Raw genomic sequence first — 24,217 nt, 5'->3', positions numbered from 1 at the left:
ATACAGGGAGAAGGAGGATTGCTAAAATCACCATCCATGCTCAGCGAGCTCCCTAGGGCCAAATTCAGCTTTCATCAGCAATAACAGAGCTTTGTCCATGGGGGTTCAGATGTGGGATGCCCCAAAGCACTGCTGTCCTGTCCATGTCCCTGCCGGGGCTCTGTCCCTGCCACCTGCGATGCTGAAGCTGTGGTCCCTAACATAGGAAAAGCAGCAAAGAGAAAATTTCCTCGTTGGGCTGCGGAAAATCAGTCACAGTGGCAAGAAAAAGGTGAAAAGCGCTATGCTGCTTAAGTTACCTGATTCTCTGGAAAAAGCTGCTGTAGAAATCCCCCGGCTCTGTAATCGTGATGGATGGCAGCGCACTTGGTGAGTAATCCCTGTGCAAGGTGCCGAAGCCCTTCAGCTAATACCGGTGTCTGTGCTTGACTAGTTCATTTCTTTCCTCCCCACCATCCTCTTTTTTTTTTTTTTTTTTTTTTGAAACTACAAATCAATTTTTGGTTATTTATTTGTTATTTCATATTTATCCAAGAAAGAAATATTTCTCCCCTAAAGCAAATCAAGGATAGAATAACAATCTGAGAAAGGTCAGCATCTATCCCGTTTGTTAATTGAATCTGTCTTCAGAGCCACAGTGCCAATACTTCAAGGGCAAGAAAGGGCAGGGATATAATAATAATCAGAGCAAATGTCTTTGTATGAACTGGAATTGATAGCGGATAAGCTCAAGACAAGTGCGGCCCAAGCTTCAAATCTTCTCTAAAGAAACCATCAGTCCTTGGAAATTTTGTCATTTTTCTCAAGGTAAATGGTTCCACGAGGCTGTAATCCTCTGTGGCTGGTCCCAGGGGTGTAAATTATCCTTAATCCTCAGATATTTACAGCCCGCTCAACTCCCCACCAAAAGATCTTCTATTTTACTAAAATTGCTCTGTACTGTTTTCATGTGCATAAAATATTTCATATTCGTGTTTGGACTGGTCTGCCAGAGTATCTCTGAGGGAAGAAAGGGGGAGAAAGCATCTGGTCCAAGCAAGCTGTGAAGTCACAGCAAAGGAGCCCCAGCAGACGGTGTAACACAGCTCAGCTTTTTGCTGCCGTGACACTTGGCTAAGCATCATGGCTACACACCATTTCTGAACTTCACAGCATTTCCAACACCTAGCAATTAAAGCTTCAGGAGAAAATGCATTTCCATAATTTTTGCAGCTGGGACATTATGGATGTAACTCACTGAAGCCAGGAGGCTGAGGAGGGGGGAGCTCAGTGGGACAACCTGGGGGCTCCCAGGCAGGAGGGAGAAGAAATGGGCTTTTGGTGATTTATTTTGGGCTGCTGGATGTGCAGAGGGACCAGAAGTCCCTTAGCCTTCATTTCTTCTGACCCATTTTTGCTGAAAAAGAACTTGAGATCTTTGCAAACCAGAACACTTAATCAACTCAGAAATTAGCAGTTCTGGGCTCACAGCAGAAGAGTTGTGCTTCTCAGTTAAGTCTGACAAACTTTCGCTAGAGTCAACACAAGTGATTTGGGGATGTTGTTGACAAAAGAATTTGATTATTTGGGGGATATCAAGGGATTTTTGATATTAATTTATTTGGACAAGTTATTACTGTTAGGGACTCAGACCTGAAAACATCTCATAAACAATCTGAGCCAGTTAAATGAAATTCATTGGTGGAAAGACATCGCTCCTGTTCATAACTTGTTGAAGGACAGCTACCGGATTAAGATAATTCTTGTGAAACAAATACATTAATCCCGTAAAAAGGAAAAAGAACCTAAACGTTTTCCTTTTGTTTTATTCAGTAAGAGTGTTCACGGCTGACTGACTTCTTGCATAACAATTAAATGTTTGTTTTAGAGAAATGAGCAGGGCCTGTAGGTAAGAAATCAGATAAACGCATGGCTGCTCACGAGGCTCACAACAGCCTCCCCATCCCCAGCTTGTCTCAAGGATCCAGCTTCGTGACACATTCAGCTGCCTGTAACACGGGGTGGTGGCAACCTCCAAAATCCCAGCCTGCTGAGCCCTTCGAATCGCAGTGACTATACAAATGGTTTTAAATGTGAAACTATTTTAAAACACGTTTTTGCACTAAAACACATTCTAATGCCGTTTATGCATAAGGCATATGTCATTTAGCTTTCAAATACCCGATGACCTGTATTTACTCAGATTTATAAGTTTCTTGTTTTCCATTAAAAAAAAGAAAAGCACTCCTTTCCTGTTTTCTGTTGTGCATCACTAAGATGATACACACATCCCAAATATGCTTCATGAAGATGCAGGGGAAAATGCTATTTACATCTATAGTTTGCTTTTCTGTGAGACCTGACAGGCATTTTGCACCTTTTTTTTTTCCTGAAGAAGCCATTGACAAAAGCTTTCCTACAATGCCAGTACATCATTCTGGGGGTAAATCAGAGTTTCTATGCCTCTGGATATTATTTGTAAGGAAGAACTTCTTTACTGAAAGGGTTGTGAGGCATTGGAACAGGCTGCCCAGGGAAGTGGTGGAGTCACCATCCCTGGAAGTCTTCAAAAGACGTTTAGATGTAGAGCTTAGGGAAATGGTTTAGTGGGGACTGCTAGCGTTAGGTCAGAGGTTGGACTCGATGATCTTGAGGTCTCTTCCAACCTAGAAATTCTGTGTGTGATCTGTGCGTGATCTTGATCAAAAAATATTAAATACGTCATCAGTCAGACTCTTACCTTCACTTATCCATTTACAGCTGTGGATTTCTGTTATTAAGCCAGTTTTAGGGATCTCCTCCCCACCTTTGTTTTTTAACAGCCTTCCATATATATGTGGCTACTTAGCTTTAACCACGGTGTTTTAAGAAGCAATCAGGTGAACAGAGGCCAGGTGAAATGCATCATCAGTGCCATCAGCACCTCTCCTCCTTCAGCACTGTTGGGGGCTGGGACTTACAGCAAGGTGTCAGTGCCCACCCAGCACTTACACAAACAGCTTTCTTCTAGGTCCAATCCTCCCCAGCCACCAGGAAGCATGTGAGAAATCTTTAACCAAAATAATGTAAAGCAAGGGAAAAAAAAAAAAAAAAAAAAGTCATAATAATAGCATATAGTAATATGGTTCTTTTCAGTTTCATTATGGGGACTGCTAGCGTTAGGTCAGAGGTTGGACTCGATGATCTTGAGGTCTCTTCCAACCTAGAAATTCTGTGATTCTGTGATTCTGTGATTATCTTACCAGCTCTTAATTCAGAGCTGTTCCCCTTCCAACCAAAAGTACTGCGATCTCTGGATTGACTGAGGGTGAGAAACAGTGCTTAAAACAGTTTAGGTTTAAAAATAGGAATTAAAAAAAAAAAAAGAAAATTAAGTTTGGAATACACGGAGATGGAAACAGTATGAAAACAAGGGAAGAACAACTACTGTGAGTTTCCATGCTGGTTAGGCAAAATAGTGGCTTCCTCAGGTTTCCTTCTCATCAGTGGTTTTACAGCAGCTAAATTCAGTAGCGTCCATGAAGTTTTCCAAGTTTTTGCATACTGCATCTGAGAACAGCCCCAGATGTTGTGTTCCCTGTGTGTGCACTAACCTGAAGCTCATCCTTGGAACTCCACCTGTTGGGTTTGGGGTCGAATGCTCACTGTTGGCATGCACATTAGTATAAGTTCTCCCATTCCTGTGAAAACCTGGCCCCGCGGCTGGCTGCCCAGATGTGTGTGTGCGTGCCAGGCTCTAACACTACAGCAGTGCTGCTGCCGTGGACTTGCTGCACGTTCCAACATGAGGCTGCTTTGCAGCCAAGCCAAATAAAAACCTATTGTTGTTTTATTGTATTATTACCGCATTGTTATGACAGCTTTACTGTCTTAAATCAATAAAACCAGTTGTTTAGAAATCAATGTGGAATGGAGTAATATACTCAACTGAAATTAAAATAAAACTAATTGAAACCACTGCTGAGCACAAACATTAAAGAAAAAAAAAATGTTGTATAGGGTGGGGGAGCAGCTCCCTCCTCGAGCAAAGTCCCATCCAATTTGCCTGCATGCAATACAAAACCACTGCTCCTGCCAGGGTAGCCTTTGTCTGAACCAGCAGTGAGCCTAGAAATGAAATCGCTCCTTTCAATAGGCTCCCGAATTGATAGCACTGTCTCTCCAACGAGCAGGAACACAGCATTAAGGTCTATATGAGTTTCACTGCAGTCAACACATAAACAAGAGAAGTACTCAGACGCTCTTTATTACAAATATCTGCAGGTAAAATGTAATCTTCCAAAACAGTTTGGCCTCCAGGAGCAAAACGAAGAAGACACACCGTGGTGCTTTGATGATGACGGTTCCTTTCCGACAATAAAAGAGCCCATCATGGATCTTTACTGTCAGAGTCGCTGATCTCAGACTGGGCGCGCAGGTCGGTGCGTGCAGTCCCGAGGTGGGGATTGATGTGTTCGTGGCATTTGCATGATGAGTAAAAACAGGGTCCTTTGAACAGAAACAACTGAGTTTCTGAGTTTCCTTTTTAAAGAACTGCACTTTTAAGGAGAAAAAGGTTGATGCTGGTGTGCGTATTTTAATTGCTTTAAGTTGTTTCTCTTAAAACATATAATGGACATAAAGTAGGTACATATATATATATATATAAAATAAAGGGAGACCTGAATTGAAAACTAGCCACAACCACCACTGAAAGAGCTGTTTGAAATACAAAACAAACACCATTTTCTTTAAAAATGATGATGATCACACAGGCTAATGTGTTCTCCTAACACTGCATTTGAGTTTTCTGAGCTTCTGCTGAGCATTTACGCATTGCTAGCAAGGTGAAGGAAGAGTAAACAGATAAAAATGTTCCGAGTCCAACAGACAAATAGACCAAATGAATATGGTTTTGCACTTTTTAGATAATGATCTTTTTCTTAGTAACGGTTTAATGTAGCCTAGAGGTCATATGCTTCCATTTCAACTCAATTCTTTCTATTGTAGGGCATAAAAATGATCTATTGACTTCACACAGCATCAGGTCTAACACGCAGGGCTAATGGCACATTGATGAATCGTTAATGCTTTTTCTATTGTCATCTTGACAGTTCCCCAGGAGCTGTTTTCAATGTCAAGCTTTTCCTGGGTTTTGTGAAATATCTTTATTCTGTATTAAGAAGATGCATTGTGTCTGATTCTCCCCATCCATTATGCAGGCACTGCTCCCAGACAGTAAGAATACTATTTGTTTTGTGTGCCATTAATAATTAGGGATTACCTGAAAGGCCAAGGTAGCGTATTTTGAAAGCTGTGAAAAGGAGTTCACTGAGCACGCCCAACGTGCACGCACATTTCTGAAGCACAGACTAGATGGAGGCAGACATTTTATCCAAAATAAAGAATATAGTGCTCCCTGAAAATGTGGCAAAATCTGTCAGCTCTGCTCAGGCACAAAGCCCTGTAAGGGCTGGAGCACTTCAGCTGCGGCTGATTAAGAAACACAACATTTGACTTTGTCCAGTGAAGAACAGAGTGCACGCGGCATCCACCAATGCTCCCATTAAAGCTGTAGTGCTAATTAAACTAATTACACACATGAGGCTGGCAATGGCAAATTGCTGGAACCTCACAGCAAAAAGAGCCTCACATAATTCAAAGGGGCAATGATATTTAAGCATAAAATTGCTGGGAAAAAAAATATGGAAATGAAATGTAGCAATCCATTAGCAAAAATTATACCCCCTTAAAGCAAGACTTGTTTTAATGTCAGGTTGATAATTTCTCAATTGTATAAATGTAACACAAAAGTTGCACTGTCAGCATTGGAGTTCCTAAACATCTCTCTACCCAGCCATTACACGTCCCTTACCTCCGGGATGCTGAATAACTGCCTTAGTTGACAAGAGCACATCCTCTTTTGGCGAGTAGAAGATCTGTGTATTATGTGGGAGTGGACAGTAAAATACAATAAAAAATGTGATGTCACCAAAAGGACAGTTATGCTTGAGAGAAGTATAAAAGCTACACAACCAAAATACAGAGGTGTTTTAGAAATGCATACTATTAATTTGCTGTCAGTGCTACATATCCTTGAGTCTATCTCTATCTCCAGTAAGGGAATGTGCACTGGTACCACTACTGAAACTACATGGGAAATAACGTTTGTTCATTTGTGCTGCAACATGCGAGCGTGGGCATTTGTGTAAAGCTACACAAAAATTTGCTTCTCGGTAGATGCTTTCACCAAAATCCTGTTCACTTACCATGCTGGTGATGGATTACAGTCACATCAAGCACAGAAATTACTCTCATACCGAGTAGCTCCATCAGTTACAAACCACAATTCACCTGTTTTCCCTCAGTTCTATTAGTTCAAGCACACCCTCATTTCACTTCAATTAATGTCAACGTTATATATTTCCTAATGACTGTAATGTATTGGTGTTTCCTCTGTAATGTAAAGGCACATTTGTTTTTGCAAAGAAGAGTGTGGTTTTACACTGTTTTATATTCATGTATATCACTGAAATTTATATCGCACAGAGGAAATTTCCATTTTGCTACTGTTAACAAGCTGTTTTCTGTTTATAAGAACGTCTGTAAAGGAAGCCAGAGTTAAGAACAAGCATGCACAGTTTAGAAAAACTTCATACAAGTTTGCTGTCAATCCCCGTTGGTTCCCACTTACCTCGCAAGCCTCCATGTGTCAGGTCTGGGCTCCAGAACTGTCCCCAGCCACCCCTGGGTGCCCATGGGCATGCAGCAAACCCAATGCCCGCTGCAATATTTCCATCGGTGCGACTGGTGTGGGATTGGAGCATTTAGGCAGGTGCGATCGGCATCACATCCTTCACTGGGGAGCTCTGGCAGTGGGATTTGCATGGATATTTGCAATCTTAATGTGAACATCCCTGGTAAAACCCGAGAAACGTGGGCCCTGGAATTCAGTTACGAGGTGCAGTAGCAGTACATCACTGTCATGCTTTATATTATGGCCTAGGAAAACTGTTGTGTTAAGCACTAACCAGGGACTGGACAATTATTTTTCAAGCGATATAAGCCCTGACAGCTTTAGCAACGGTGCTATATGCCAGCGTTGTAATAAAAGGCCCATCAAGCACCTCTGATATGTATATCTATTAGGTGAATGTATAAGTAATGCTGCACACAGGCGCGGCACTGCATCTGTTCAATTAGGCACTGACAGGCTGATAACGAGGTGATGTGAGCCTCTCCCACGTGCCTTGCGTTGCCAGAGTCTGAGAGGGCCCAGTCAGATGCAGCACCACCGCTGGAATTCCAGATGTTCCCAGATGTGCCATCCTTGCAGTGAAAAAACAGCCCTTTCCTTAAAAACGTGGAGTTTAATTCCAGCCACTTCGGTGACGTGAGCCTGCTCCTGGCTGGTGAAGTTCCACCTTGGACAAACATCTCAGCCAAATCAGCAGCAGCTGGAAAGGAAAAGGGGAAATGATGAAAAAGCCGATAGCCCCTTTAAATAAGTGTAACAGCACCACCGGGCCTCGCCATAATGATCCCTACACTTGCAGGTTGTATTTTTTCCCCTTTTTCACAACGATACATTAGGTTAAGCATAGCATAGATGACACTCAACAGGTTCCAAAAAGACAAATAAACAAAAATTCCCTTGTAACCAATTTTTCTTTTTCCTATCAGGGAAAGCAAAGACAAGCCAGTCTGCTGGAAACAAAATTTCATCCTGGGTGTATATGACTGCAAGAGTTTAAAGATATTTTGTAGTTATAACTGCGGAAGAAATTGCCCTGCTATCTTTCCATTTCTCCTTGACACGCATCCAAAAGAACATCAATATTTCTGTTAAGACATTGCTAGACTTGACTGCTGTGATGCTGCTATTATTCTTCCCTCTCCTTTAATTATTTTCTTCTGTATATAGCAATTTGTTTTCCTCAACTGATAAATGTCATCAATTTAAGGAATGTTACTGTAATATAACTGCATGAATATATTTAGCATATAGAAAGTGTGTTCTCCCTTCGTCATTATAATCCAAATACAACTTGATTTATAATATTATTCTCTCCTACAACACACCCGATTTTTCAATGGAAAATCCACAGGTGCTGCGAAGAGAGGATACGGTATCCACCAGCATCTTTCTTTATCTTTTCCTGTTTAAAATTACCTCTTGGCTCTCCGAAATGGCTGAGGCAGGCTGGCATCAAGGCACCCCAAGGCTCCTGTCTGCTCGACCTCCAAATCCAGGGCAAGACTTAAATGTTAGTTTTTGAGGGTTGCTCTGGAGAGGGACAGAGCACATGTCCAGTGTGCCCACAGAGCCACCAGAGCATCATCCCTGGATGTCACCCAACCTTCCCCACCAGCATCCTTACACGGGGGGACAGCATCCCACCCTGCCTGGCCACTCACTGCAAAGCATTAAGGAGCAGATAAGCTGCTGGTGGAGAGGATTTATGTTAATTACCTTGCTTTGCAGAGCACAGCTACGAGTGCTGAGCTCCTTAGTCACCGTGCCTCAGCTGAGGGCTGGCAGGGAATAGCTGAGAGGCGAGAGCTTTCATTCCTACATCTGTTCCACCGCTGAGCTCCTGGCTGTGCCGTGTCTGTAGTCGCCAGCGTTCACATTTCGACTTCTCTGCGAGCAAGACCGAGTGATGGCATTATTCATCCGAGTGCGTTTCCCAGGCTGGCACTTGCTGGAGTGCAAGGTAGCTATTTAAAAAGCCTTTCACTGTCTTTCTGGGCACAGGGAAATTTTGGCCGCGACAATGATGAACATGTGCATGCTGAGTTTGACATAACAAAGTGAAAACCAGATTGGGAACTCACTGAAATACACACCTATAATTTATCTCTGCTGCTCAGGGAGTTATCCACGACAAGGAAATTTCTGTCCTCTAAAGCTGCTTCTCACAAGGTGTCGTGCCTTTGCCAGATCTCTCCATCAGCTATTCCAATGTTTCCAAATTCTCAATTGCAATTTTTCCATATTTCTTTTTATCTTTTCTTAGGTGATTTCTCAGAAATACACACACCTTGATTTTTTTTCCCAATCTTTCATATTCTTTTGCAAGGGAGGCATTTGTTTAATGAGACTTTGATGGATCTCGGCTGCCAGCTGGAAGTGGTACAGTGGTTTTGTGGGTGTTCAACAGTTGCTTTTGTTCTCAAGCCATGGCTTTGCAATCCACAGTTTAGATACACTCAGTGCTAAAGCCTTGTGTAAACCACAGTGGTTTCTGCCTCTATTCTTCCAAATACTCCTAGTGCTGTTGAAGTCCTTGCAGATGCTGAAAACTTGCCGGGGTAGGATCCTACACACACTGCTGGCACTGGCCCACTGTGGGCAGGAGGCTGGGCCTGGCAGAAGCTCAGGAGGTCTGCTTCCAACCACATCATCCAGTAAGGACATTTCACCTTAACAAATGTCAATTTTTTTTTTGCTCAGGCAGTAATTTTTTATTTTTTAAAGACACCTTACTTACAGTTATTTGCTGTGTGAGTGAAAAAAAAAAATAATTTTTGCTAAAGAAGTGCACGTCTTTGCAGTTTTTGCATGTCCCAAACCTATGTCCCTATAGGAAGAATACCTGCCAGGTACAACTGCTCAGCGTGGGCATGCTCAGGCCAGAGCTCACCTGGCTGCTGCGGGGCCCTGCTTGCCCCGCTGCCCTGCTCCTTTCTTATTTTTTATTTTTTTTTCCAGAAATGGGCCCCAGGTGTCAGCCCTGCCATGCCATGCACACTCCTGATGGCAGATGCCACCTGTGGGGTGCACAGGCACCGTGCCGTGCCCAGCCCAGCACCGTGGGCACTACACAGGGCACCATGGCTGTCGCAGGTGATGTGGTGGATTTACAGCCAGTGTGGTGGGTGGAAAGTCTTGAAAAATGCTGGCTTGAAACTCCTACTCTTCCATCTATATTAAAATGAATCATGAGCATAATGTTTTCCTTCTGTACTCCTTCTAATTAGAAATTACAACCAAACTGTCCGCACACTTAGACCTTTCAATTTTTGTTCCAGTCTCTCCTATTCATGGATTTATGTACTCTCAGTTATTAAAGAATCCTTCCCCTTCTGATATAAATATTCACTAGATGCAGGATTGTTTTCTTTTTTTTTTCTTCCTTTTTTTTTTTTTTTTTTGTCTGCAGAATAAATATTGCTCTGAAGCTCACCAGGAAATTAAAGCAGAGCCTGAAGCTGACTGTCCTTGGATGATGTACTGCGAATGAACTGTGTCCTGTGGGGATTATTCCAGTCCCTGAACATCATACTTCTTGTATCTAAACATCAAAATATGTTTTCTTCCAACTTCCAAACAACAGTACACATATAAATTTTCTAATGGATTTTCTGTTTAGCTGTCACTTTGGCTGATCCAGTAGACAGAAATATAGCAGCAACATCCACTTATTTCAAAAGTACCTTAACATTCCCAAAGTTGCTTTGAATTTGGTTTGATAGTCTGAGACTTTAAGTAATACAGGAAATGATATAAGAAGTGTTTTCTTTTAAACGCCTTCGCATTTCCCATTATGAGAATTACCAGTGCTGGGTGAGGAGGGCTGTTAAAGCCTCTCTTCCAAGCAGGGCGGAGGGCTCTGCCAAGCATCCAGCGAGGGCTCAGCCTGCAGATGGGGATGTCTGTTTGCTGCTCCCCTTGCACTCCCTCCAGGCCCAGCTCAGTGATCAGTTGCCCAAAGTCGCTGTTTTCCTTCTCTGGGTTGCATTCTGTGTAGGAAGCTGACAAAAACAACGTTGGAAGAGGGCCGCTGTGTGTATTATGCACCACACCAGCACACACCCGGCACGGACACCCCACAGCACTGCAGGCCTGCAGCTCGGAGCTCACACTGACACCAGCATTACCCTAATGACCACAATGGCAGCATTACACCCAGCCTGTACCCAACCCTCTGCTGTGGCCTCCTGCCCCAAGCCTCCAATCTCCTGTCCTCAGCAGGCCCTATCCTGGCCCGCTCCCCCCTCAGCACCAGCACCACACAGGCCTCGGGGGCACCTCTGGTATTCAGGCGCTGCTGCCAACAGGAGCTGAGACCTGCACGGCTCCACAGGCAGCCCTGCCAACAGAAACACAGCTTGCTGCCACTGCTTCTTGGGGAGAAAGCTCCAAAAGTGTCAGTGTGCTCTTGAACGCCTTGCCCTTACTTTCAGGCAGGGCAGTGGTGCAGGATTGAATGCCAGAGTGGTCTAGAAGGATAAAAGGGGATGTCTGCTCTCCATCCATCAGCAGCTAAACCGTATTCATCAGTGTCACGAAAGCTGTTCCTGGCTTACATCCTGGCCTGAGTCCAGCCTGTGCTGGGACTGGTATATTGGTTTTGGATAGATTAGCTCTCAGTCAGTCTTTAGCTGTCTTACTGAGGAATTATTGCTCTATAATACAGTCTGTAATTACATGCTCACATGATATCTTTTCCATTCAATGCACAGGGTGGAAATGTATGGAGAAGCATTAAGGCTACAGGGACAAAAATGGATTTGACCTTCAAGTGCTTGCCTCTACAATTTTAAAAAAACATCCCTTTAGCCGAGCTTGTCAAAAACTGTGTTAATTACATGGTGGTCGGATTTTCCAGGCTACAAGTAGCAGTCAAGCAGGCAACAATTCCGCTCTGAGAGCTGCATAGCTAAAGATCCTCAGAAAGTAGGCAGGGAAGTGAAACTGAGCCTCAGGCACACCCAGGCAGGGAAGCTGAGCTACAGCAATGCTAGCAGCAGCCGGGCATGAGGGGACCATTGGCCCCACTACCACACAGCCTTCCCACCACCACCACCAGCCCTTTGGGTCCTGCGGTGGGCCAAGGACACGGCTCTCTCCACACATCTCCCCTCACCCAGAGATGCTTTAAGGGCAGATGCCAGTTTTGCTACGAAACCATCCAGTGTTTCCACTGCAGCCCCTAAGCCCGTTTCTGACCCAGTTCTTCCCTTCCTGAGCCCTTACTCAACAGCAAAAACGCTGCTTTCACCTCATTCAGCGCATAGCAGCAGCCTTGGACAGGCACTCGGCAGTGCTCCAGGGTCACCAGCAAGTACTCGAGTATCGGCGTTACCATAGCTCATTACACTGAAATCCCATTTTAGATGCCATTAGCTTTATTTTTATCATTCAGCGGTTGTTATAGCCAGTTTCAGATTTTAATGTTCCAGTGGGAAAACAGCCTGTGACAACAAAAGCAATAGAGCAAATATTCGATAGGGCTTCGTAACGCTGGGCTGCAGCACGTCTGACTTTCTCATGTTGCATCCATGTACAATAATTCACTGCTGAGATTATTGAAAAAGCTTTAAATGTGCCATAAATAACAACAGGCTGAGGTTTATGAAATTTGTTTTCCTGAGGGAGGAAACAATTAAACTATCCACTGGAAAGTGTTAATATGTTCCATAATTATTAGCAGGCAGCTGGCGATGCCATTTTTACCAGCGTCTCAGCAGGTATAATGCAATAACAGCACACTCCATTGCTAAACTCACTTGCAGTAAAGTTTGCCTGAGTAATTTTGCTTCAGATTTGAGCAGATTTTTTTCTCACAGTATCAGTAGCTGTTGCCCATAATGCAGAGACATCTGAAGTATACAAAGTCTCTTTTAATTCAACATGGAGGGGGAGATGGGCCCTGATCACTGCACTGCCCAAGCCCTTCCTATACCAATAAAAATGGGCATCTGCACCCAGCACAACCGAAAGCTGCTGCAGAATAGAGCAATAAGGAAAGCAGAATTTGCACAAAAAGAGGATTTTTTGGTATAGCCCTCTTAACAGACAGGAAGGGACCAAGCTCATGAGTTTGGTTCCCTCTGGTCTTTTCTACTCTTCCCAATTCAGACGTCTTTCTGTATTTTGCAGTGCCTTGTCATAAATATGTCTTGAGTTTAAATAACAATATTTTTGATGCTCCTCACTCAAAATTCTTTTTATCCTTTCTTAGACCTGTTTATTTTTGTTAGTTTGTTTTTTGTTTTGTTTTGTTGTTGTTGTTTTGTTTTGTTTTTGTTTGTTTAAGCAAAAGCTAAATGATTTAATTCTGTTTAGCCAGTCATTATCTCCTGCTCTGAATTACCATAACAGCAATCTTCATCTACAGGATCTACCTCTGCCTTTTATTTGTTCTCTGTGATGAAGCCATGCTTCTCTGCTCAGGCATTGTCAGAGTTATGAAGTGGACGTTTAGCTGTGCACGGCAAGCTCAGAGAAAATATAAAAATGTGCAGCAGGTCCAGGGCTATCAGTAGGATGGGAAGAATATACAGGAGTATTCCAGTGGCCAAGCCAGAGCCTGTTTCTGAAAAGAATAGATGTAAACTAGCTTTTGCATCTGTCTGGTGGGCATTTTCTGATAAAGGTATTCAAAACAGATTCTGTTTCTGCAGGAGAGACTTCTCTGAGCACTAGTCCATCCCTCGGCAAATAACTCTGCTATCTTTGAGCCAATGAGTGCTGAAATGCAACAAAAATAGCTTCAGCTCTAATCCTTCAGGGCCTGAATGTTTGGAGTGTAAATGGGTATGGTACAGAGAGGGTGATTATATTCTTATTCACTTTCTTTTTTTTGACTTGCCATATGCGGCCAGGAGGGTTATCCATATGCAGATGGATTTGTCAAACAGCATAGCTAACAGTAATAGAGAAACCTTCTAAAAATCTACCTTATAGACCTCCTTCGTTCTATAGCTTTGAATTCCTAAGCTTCAAGAGCTGAATATACCAGGATCACAGTAATATGTCTGGCATTTTTCCCCTTCTAGTCCTTTGAAATTTCACAGTGATACTGAATATCTTGGGTTGGTTGGTTGGTTTTATTTTGTTTGTCTGTTTTCCCTTTGGACTATATTGTCTTTATCTTAAAAAACAAATGCATTAAAAAAAATAAAAGTGTCCTTAAGGAGTAAATATAGCATTTGCTATCATCCAATAGGTGCATTAGAATGTACCTATGACTATATATATGTACATATCAAAGAAAATGAAAGAAAAAGCCTCTACCAAACATAATTCAGAGTCTTGGATGGATGTAGAGCAGCGGCAGCAGTGAGCTCTGGTACTCACGGGCTGTGGGTACGGAGGGATCCCTCGCTCACTCTCGAGCAGCCTGCAAAGCATGGCGAGCTGGGTGGTGAGCCTGGTGGCAGCAAGGGAAGACGCCTCTTTGGAGGAGGTACAAGCATACAAAAGAGAAAGGGATGTAGGGGTTAAATGTAACAGGAACAAAAGTAACCATAGGAATTATGCAAACCCATTAGTGGATGGGGCGTACAACAAATGTTGAGAACGATGGACAGAGATTAAGGCAATTCAGTTAACTATTTCATTCTGAACTGTTAACAAACAAACAACAGAATGATACGCTTGTGCCTTAAGAGGAAGCTGAAGAGTTTTCTAGTTTGTTTATCACCAAAGAAAACAGTAATATCCACCTGCCAGGGGAAACGGCGAGCTGGGAGGTGATGTGTGAAAGGCCTCCGTCCCTCAGAGGCTCTTTTCTAATAAACCGCAAAGTCAAAGGGCGCAACCACAGCCCTCGCCCCCCTCACCTCGGTGCCGCTAGCTTTTCTGAGGGAGGAAATGACTTTCACCCGAGATGTGTTTGTTCCCAACAAGTGCCTCCTGGCTCCCACTCACAGAATCACAGAATGGTTTGGGTTGGAAAGGACCGTAAAAACAGCCCCATGCCATGGTCAGGGATACCAGCCACTAGTGTCACGGTGCCATCTCCCACGGTGCCCTGGCTGGGCACTGCCTGCACATCATCCCTGTGCACGGAACATACAGCAAGTGTTCAAAACCGCCATCAAAGCAAAGAACCAGAGAAATCTGGGACAAATACTAACTGGGTGTAAGCAATAGCCTCCACACATGTATCAAAGTCAGGAGCCTTTGTGGTGAGAGCACGGCACACAATGCTGAGCACAGGGTAGTTGCTGCCACCCACCTGAACTGGTCCTGGGAGGAGATCGTTTTTATGCAAAAACAAGTCCTCCTGGAGAGTTCTGCATTTTTAACACTTAGAAAGGCATAGGATCAATTATTTTACCTCTGTATTTCACAGGACCATGCATCTCTAAATATCTATACAGGTGCATACATGCAATGCTCGCAATACAACCATGGTGTTTTTACCATTTAAGCTTTTAATTTCTTTACTTAGATTACATTAATTTTTCTTTTCTTTCTCCCTTCAAAACCAAAATAGAATATTGAGTTTTACTCTGACCCTGAAAAATGACAAGTTTCTTGTTGTTTACTAACTTCTCTCTCCTCTGTACTAATCAACAAAGTGGTGATATCACACTTTCTCTTACTGTGCATAAATATGGTCATGCTCACAATGTATAAAGGACCATTCTGTATTTAATTTTCATCAGCAGTTCTCGTAATAAATGTAACAACACGTGTTTGCTTTTCTAGCATATGTTGTTTGTCTTTCCAGCGTAGCAGCTTCTGAGATGCTGATACCCTCCAACGTGACAAATCTGACTGTGGCACAGGAAGCATGAAATCTTCAAAGAGCACGGCAGCATTGCTATGAGTGTCATGTGCATCTATGTACATCTCACAGCGGGAGAGCTTCCTAGGGAAACCAGTCACTTAGGGAGTAATTAATGTAAATCACTGTTCCACATGTTCCCATATACACTTGTTCTGCTCCAAGAAGCCTGCCATACAAAGAAGGAAAATGCATAAAGTGACAGCCATGATCTGTTAAAAAAAATAATAAATAAATAAATAAATAAATAAATCCAGTAAATCCAGTAAAATCCAAACCAATATATCTGTTAAAAAAGGAATAAATACCCAAACTGAGCGGGACCTGCAAGACGTCGGGGGCAGGCAGGAAGTTATGGTACACGTCCAGGAAAGATGCACCTCCTTCTTATGACATATATCAGAAATGGCCGTGTAGCATCTTTAAAATTCAGAACAGTGTTGGTAATTTTGGAGAAGGGAGGCCCACATGTACACATCTGCAAGTTTGGGCCCAGCCCCTGCATACCTAACTGCAATATTTCAAAAAACAAAACAAAACAAAACAAAACAAAAAACCTCATCTCTACGTCCATGTTATCACCTCCAGAAGTCAAGGACTCTCAGAGCCTCTGTGGTCACCACAGGACCGTAGAGCCACGAGCAATGGCATGGATCAAAAGCCACTCCTGGCTTTAGGATTAACGTGCAGTTCTGAAGAATCAGGAGCCTTACCCCATGTCTTAATAGCACCATCACCGAGCAAGAAGCAGTCCTGGATGAATTATTAACACATCTGATTATCAAACTCAGAGAAGAGTTTGTAAAAATGGTGCTCAGCATGTTTTCTGTGATGTTTTTTGTGTACATTTGTTATTTAAATGCGTTTTCCACTTTCCTGCATACTAAATTTGCTACTGTTAGCTAATCTGCTTCATGTCAGATGAAAGTTAAGATAATATGAATACTTAAAGGTTCCATTTGATACAAATTTTTTGATAAGACACAGTGAAATGGAAGAAATTTCTGAAATAATTCACTTGACATTTCTCTACAGTTCATTTCCTTCATTTTCATTTTGCTGGCATCTCATTTTGTCTGCAAATTCTTCCATCCAGGTTGTAAATTCTGCAAAATGTGATAGCAGTCAAAGATGACCCTTTCAAAGCCATGCAGGTGACACAGAAATTCAGGACTTGATTTCAAAATTGACATACAACGTCTCATTGAAAGTCAGTTCAGGTTTCTAAGTTGTTTGATCCCTTTTGAAGATTTTGCCCAGCCTCCCTTCTTTCTCATAGGCATTTTTAACAAACACTCTGGTGTTTTGTATCCTTCTTGTACATGCTCATAGTGTACAAGTAGCTTGTACACATCTGAGCCATTCAGTGCCTCAGCACTTTTTTTTAGATTTTTTATTTTTATTTTTCTGCAAGGATGGTCAAGCAGTGGGGCAGGCTGCTCAGGGAGGCTGTGGGGCTCCACCCCTGGAGAACATCAAACTCCCTGGGTACGTGCCTGAGCCACCGGCCATGGGGACCCACTGGGACGGAGACTCCACATTGCTGCCAGCCCTGGCCTTCCTGGGACCTTGTGGTTGTACAGTTCTGCAGCTAACTGACAAATAAATCATGTTAAACCCACTCCTTCAAGACAAAAAGATAAAAATATAGCCACCTCACTTGGTATGAAAAATTCATGTACATCCAGGAATTTGCTTCAGAAAGTAGCTTCCATTATTAGATACTCAGAGGCATTATCTCTACCAGATTTTGTAGCCCTTCCCTCCCCCAGCTGAATGAGGCATACAAACTGGCCCTGTAAAAGCTTCTTGTAAAACCACATTATAATTTTTTCTCATCATAAAATTACTACGAACTAAGATAAATAAACAGTATCTGGATATCCATAGCACATGGGCAATTTCTGATTGTTCCAGGAAGATGGTAAGCAAATTGATGCTGCCCTTGACTTTGTGCTCTATTTTAATTTTATACGCAGTGTTTTCCTCTTTCATTTAATGGAAACTTGATTTCTACAGAAAATAAATAAATAAATAAATAAATAAATAAATAAATAAATAAATAAATAAATAAAATGTGTGACTCAATGCACTCTAGCCACTTATAATTTCCAGACAGTGGGTTGGGGCGGAGGTGGGGGATTTCTCAACATATAATACATTTCTTTAGAAAGCAATGAATAGTGCATGTCAGCCCAGACCCATCTGCAAAGCGATGCCCTCTCACTCAGCCCACATTCAGAAGTGGAATTGTATGCTTTTCCTTGGCATTTTATAATTATTGTTTGAAACATTGCCCTACAGGAGCAGTGACTTGGTGGTCCCCTGCCTGCATTGTGCTACCTCCCACTACTGGAGAAGAGACTTTGGGAACTGGATATTGAATCAGCAACATCTGAGGGCTTCCTCACTGGGGATTGCTGTTTTGCCTCAGTAATTGATATTTCCCACACAATGCAGACATCTTTTTGTTGGAAAGGTTCCTTGCAAGCCTGTTAAGATACTTTTTAGTTTTCTAAAAGTGCAAGCAGGGAAAACATAGGCTAAAATATTTGGCTTGATCCAATTCAATCATTTATACTTTAGGTGGCTCTTAGAAGGGAAAATGCAACCATGACAGCTTTGTCAGATCACTTGTTTGGTAAAATTGGTTTCCATGCTAATAAAGATCGAAGTTAAGTAATAATAATAACAAAACTATGGTAATAAACTAGCACATGCTGGTGTGAGGCTGACAACTAAAATTTACAGTTCTGTAGTCAATACAAATATGAGTTTATTGATAGTATAAGGTACCTAGCAGTTGAGAAAAGTTTGAGAAAGTCAGCAAGACAAGTATATGTATCAAAGGCAGGTGGTTCAGTAGTTCTTTGGAAATGTCTTTATGATTGTTCAACACCATCCTTTTATCATGTTTGTTAAGATGAATTTTGCTTAAATAAAGCTGTGATTTTCTGGATAATCTCAGTGTGAAAGTGAAATTTAGGGAAAAGAATGAATTTTGTGTCATGCCTAAGCTCAACCTAATACAAAAACACCATTATTATTTTGAATTAAAAAGTCAATAAAAAGTTGTTTGTTTGTTTTTGTCAAGCCTGCTGGTGGTATACCAGTGCAAATTATATTTCCTTCTTTGTTTTCATTCTTTCAACTCATCTGATCCCATACTAAACTTCAGCACCACGTGCTGATTTTCTGCCCAGTGAATCTGGGACTTGTGCACTGGGTGAGAGAAAAGAGCCAGTGGAAAACTTGTGCTGCTTACCAAGCACAAGCTCCTCTTGGGTTACAGAAGCCAAGATGGCAAGATTAAGAAGCCATCCTTTTGTTTGCTATGGCATCTTTCCAATACACAACAAGATCTCTTGCCCGCATACATAATTATTTCTCCTTCTGGACCACTGTGGCAGATGGATGTATTAAACATCAACAAAAAGCTCAATTCATATTGCCAGAATTGTGATGCTTATTAGAGAATATTAAAATTCAGAATGGTAATAATGGCTATTGTTACTCCTTTTCTGTGCATTGCTAACTTGTGACTTGGGGTCTGTTTTACAGAAGGACGTGGCTCTCATGGTGCAAGTAGCACTGACAGAGCAGCCCCGCACGGGGGGAGCAGCACCTGCAAGAGGATTGCCAGAGGCTGTTGAAGCTCTTGGGGTTGCAGGCGCTCAGGTTGTACCACACTAGATGTCTCCCCACAAAATTGGGAATTAGCCCCCTGAATTAGCCCCAGGATTATTGCTAGAACTGCAAATAGCACAAAGCCAGAGCTACTGGGTAAGACCAAGCTTCACAGGGTACTGATGAAGGAGTTCAGGGGGCATGGGGAGAGCTGGGCACAGCCCCCAGTCACATTCCCACAGCTGCACACTCCCAGGACACACTGTACCTGTGCCACCCAGGGGTTTTCTCTGCCCACGAGAACTCCTAAATATCCACTTGAGCTGATTTGTAGGCAGGTTGGCACTGCCTATAGTGGTGAGAGCCTTCATCCCCTTCTTTGGCACTGGCACATCCCAATCCAGCTCTCGCATTCAGCCGGCCTCCCAGATCTCACCTCCACAGCCCCTCAGAGCTCGCCCTGTGATTTCCTTTGGGTTAAACTAAACTAAATGGAGCAGAACTATCTTAAACTCTCTTTAATAAAGCCTAACAAGAACAAACTCTCTTTAATAAAGCTTAACAAGAGCAGCAATATCTGCAGCCCGCTCTGTACAGTCTGGTAATTCTCCTCCAGAATGCAAACCAAAATGGGTCTCAGACTTTTCTTCTCCTATTTCTGACATCACTTCTCCATTTTCACCCAATCCTTTTGTATAAAAATCCATCTTTGAATACTTAAAGGATAAAAAATTTGGGGTACCTCACCAAGACAGCAGAGCAAACAAAGACGAAACACTCGGTGAAAGCCCAGCAGCAGAACTTGGTAACACTCCGAGGCGCTAAGAGCAATGCCAGCAGGGTCCTTTGACATGTAACTTCCATGAAGCAAAGCCCACAGCATACAGGAACACAAAGAATGTAAATGTCCACATATGGCTGGCCAGTAGAAGGGCATGTAAATCTGTAACTCATCAGAAATAAATTGTAAAGTTAGGTGGAAATATGCTTTTGGACAAGTTCAGGCAACAAATGGCTATTACATAACAACTAATATTTTATCTTTGTTATCTTTTCCTTGTACCTAGTTTATCCCCTGCCAAATCTGCCAGTCGTTCAGTGTATTGCACCAGCAGCCCCAGCCTCTCAGGTGTGGGGCTGCTCCTGCAAGCACTGCCCCGGCAGTCCTGTGTGTTTCACAAACATTTAACAACTTCAGTGCAGAGAACGCTCTTTGGTAACCAAAATACAATACATTTACTACCTGAATGCATGAATCAAAAACATAAAAAAATAAGACACACACAATGTAAAAAGAATTAATAAGGGTTTGATGCTACCAAGAAACAGCTATGTACACCCCTAGATGTTCATATAGAACTCTGAAACAGGGTGGAAAATTCCTAAAATATGTAAATAAATAAATGAAAAGTACATTTTACAGACTACAGCCAAAACCAAAGCAGCTAGTTCATATACACCTATTAAACATGAGCGTCTCAGGACAATCAACATCTAAATTTCTGCAATAAGTAATGTGAGAAGCTTTACTTTTTATGATTCCCCATTACTAATTGCAAACATCCCATTAGCTTCAATTACAGCTACTGAACGTTCAGTGGTCATGCAATATTTATCAATCTAGCTGCAATGACCCCTAGATGTTTTTCCTGAGATGTTGCTAATTTTGTGTAGTACTGGAACCAGATGATGTGCCTATGCAGCGCAGGGAATATGTGTAAAAGCATTAAAACTCTCAGGAGTGAGTAACCAAAAAATAAACTCATCTAGAAAATCCTTCAAAAGCTCTGTGCTAAAGCCAGTAAGGGTGCTATCCTCCTGATGATGCCCCCTTTGATCCTCCTCAACCTCTTGCAATGACAAGGGGATGTCTCAGACACAGGGAGGGCAATACTCAGCTCAAATTGCCCTTCATTTCAGTGTCTGCAGACATTAATTAACTCTGACCCCGCTCCCATTCTGCTGCACCTCTCCAGGCTGTTAGTGCCCAGATGGTGTCACAGCACTCCCACCTCGAGAAGCGCTACCTGCGGGTGTTGGGATGTGGAATAAAACACAGACGATGACGATGATGATAACTGCTATGGTGATGAGGGCAGTAAGCAGCACACTTAATGGGATCTCCTGTGTGGTTTCTCACCAGATCGCCTCGTTAAGCAGCACTTGTGCTTGAAGCCAGAGCTGCTACTTCAATGCACAGTGATTGGCGCAAGGTACCCAGAAGAAGGGCTGGGAGCAGCTCTCCATCAGCACCCCACAGCCCAACAAGAAATTAGGGGATACACTATAGGTTATCCTACTCATTTCTTCCCCTGTATGTCCACTACAGCCCCTCCTCGTGCTTTGCAGAGCCAGGCAGGGGAGCACCCTCCCGAAGCAGCAGGGTGAACGTGCAGGTGGAGCCCACAGCCCCACCTCACGTAGCTTCTCCTCCAGCTGGAGACAGAGAATTCCCCAGCTGCCTCCCTGCTTTGTAAGACCCCTGGCTCATTTTCTCAGGAAAGGCTCAAGGGAATTACAGTCTCCTATAAGAGCATTCCAGAGAAGAAGAAGAAATAGCTGTCAGAGAATTTAAAGAATTATTCCAGAAATGGTAATAAGCAATATAAATGATTCCTGTATTTTTCTGCACTTAAGAGCATTTATCACAGCTATAAGTTTTAAAAGCCTTTAAATTTTTTTATTTTTTTTTTATAGCTAGCAGTAGATTTTTACTGGTTTGTACTATATTAAAAAGAAAAAAAAATATGATCTACACAATGATTATTTTGTACAAAAGTTGAAGTTTTTCATTTTAATTTATCTACTACAATTTATCCTTTTTGTTCTTTTTTTTTTTTTTCCCTAACCTATTAAAGAACTTCATATGTATGAAATTACCACTGCCTTACCTTTAAACTAGTTATATTAATTCATTGTGTTCCTTTACGGAGCAAGACGGTTGTACTGATCATATTTTTGAGTCTAAAGATAAATAAATTTATGAGGAAAAAAAAAAAAAAAACAACCAAAACAACAACAATAAAACTTGTAGAAAGCACATGTTCAAGCTGCTGGTTTTGAAGTTGGAGACAGAAAAAGAAAAGAGAAGAATGCTGCAAGAATCACAGGAAAAACTCCATGAAAGAGCTTATGAGCTAAGCATTGACCCATAGGAGGCTACAGAAGTAGGAGATAAGACACTATTTCTTTTTTGATTTAAAAAAAAAAAAAAAAAAGACACTTACGTTCTCTGTAACAAATAGATGTTTCTACCAGAAACGCATGCTGGCCAGTTTCTAGCAGTGACTGCCAGGAGCTCTGGCAGCAGGGATCTCTGACACCCAGTCACACCCAAAGAGCTCACGTGGGGTCTCCAGGGCTTATACAAATTCTTCTCATGAGGTTTTTGTCTTCTCCTCCTAATTGCACCTGTATGGAAATATGAGGGCCATAGAAGATGTTTTGAGTGCAAGTTCAAATGGTTTGCAGGAACTATGGGAAAGATTCAACAGCCTCTGTTCAGAGTGAACTGCCTTGTTTTGAGGGCACTTCATGCCAGATATGTTCGCACAATTGAACACTTTCAGCCCCTTTGCTTGAAGCTTTACTGTGGCACAGCAAAACAACTCAGGCATTGTTGGTCCAGAGATCACAGGAACTGCAGAGGTGATTTGTGTAGGGCTGGTAAAGGCACTGTCCTGCTGGAGAAGAGGTCTGGGCTCCGCTGCAGGCTCCTGTGTGTGGCCTGGAAAATGGCTCAGTTCTGGGTATTGGAGCCAGGGATCAAAGTGCTCGTACTGGAGAGCGTACACAGAGCAGAGGCACATCTCTGCAAACCAGAATTTCAAAACCAGTGAGAGGTTGATGGAACAGGGACAGTGCCTGATTTGAGACTGTGAGTATCGGTGTCCAAATACTCAGTCCCTTTAGATACCCAGAATCATTACTGGCTTTGGTTCTCCACCCTGGGGAGAGTCGAGATCCATTTCATTGTCACTGAAGCCAGTGAAAAGCTTCTCAACACCTTGAGTGAGAGCTCTTGCTCTTACTGCTGCTCCATTTTTATGGTCTTTGGTCCTTTTGTTGGAACCATGGTGCATATCGCTTACCTTGGGACCAAAGTCAGCACAATCACTGACACAGATTCAGCCTGCAGCTGAAAACATGTATTTCTTCAGTGACCAAGCAGGCAGAGGCTGAAGTGTTCATTTTGAAGTTTTGGAGATTTCTTGTTCAGGTGAATACCAGCATCAGTGTTGGTTTGCTTATCCCAGTCACAATATGTATGTTACGCATTTTGCAAGCTGGTAAATAAAATAATTCCATCTTCTATCGATGACAGCTGATGAATATGCTTGAGAAGTGTACAGTGATGGTGCTTTCTGGCTGCAGATTTAGTTTAGGTGACTAGGTAGGAAATTGAGGGTAAAGGAGGGGATTATAATAAACAGAGAAACCTTACAGTAATTAAGATTACAGGATTTGAGTGCCTAGTAAGGACATTCTCACTAGCTGTTGCTTACTAATCACTAAGTAGCACACAAGCAGTGCAGTCCACTTGCAGGCTTTGGTCCATAGACATTTCTCAAATCCTTATTTCCAGATACCTAAGACAACTTTGTTCTGGTGTAATCTGGAACAATATATGGTACTGATCTTACACTCACAGATATCAAGGTTTTATTCTGTCTACAAAACATGAATCTTACTCTATTACAACACTCAAATCAGGCAAGCAAACATACCTGTTTGATGTCATTGTTATTGCTTCCTGAATTTTGTTTGCCCAGGAAAGTAAGATATGTATGTTAAGAAACCTCCATAAAACTTGTCTCTGGTGTAGAATATGACAACCAGGCGGACACGGTTCATAAACATTCGTGATGTATTAATCAAACCAAGACAATCTTCCCTCCAAACATGCAGGTAACCGTATAAACAACTTTGTCAGCATTGACATAAAAATATATGATTTAACTCATTAATGAGTGTGGATTGTCATGTTTAAGCTGATTGTTACGCACACAAAAAATAAGAAATGTGTTTTCGCCGGATATGCCAATGGTATGCGTGCATATAGCTAGCAGAAAAGGACAGATTAAAGACTGCATCCCAGATAAAAA

The sequence above is a fragment of the Netta rufina genome (genome assembly GCF_964035555.1).
Source record: "Netta rufina genome assembly, chromosome: 7".
Lineage (NCBI taxonomy): Eukaryota > Metazoa > Chordata > Aves > Anseriformes > Anatidae > Netta > Netta rufina.
This window is presented reverse-complemented; position numbering follows the sequence as displayed.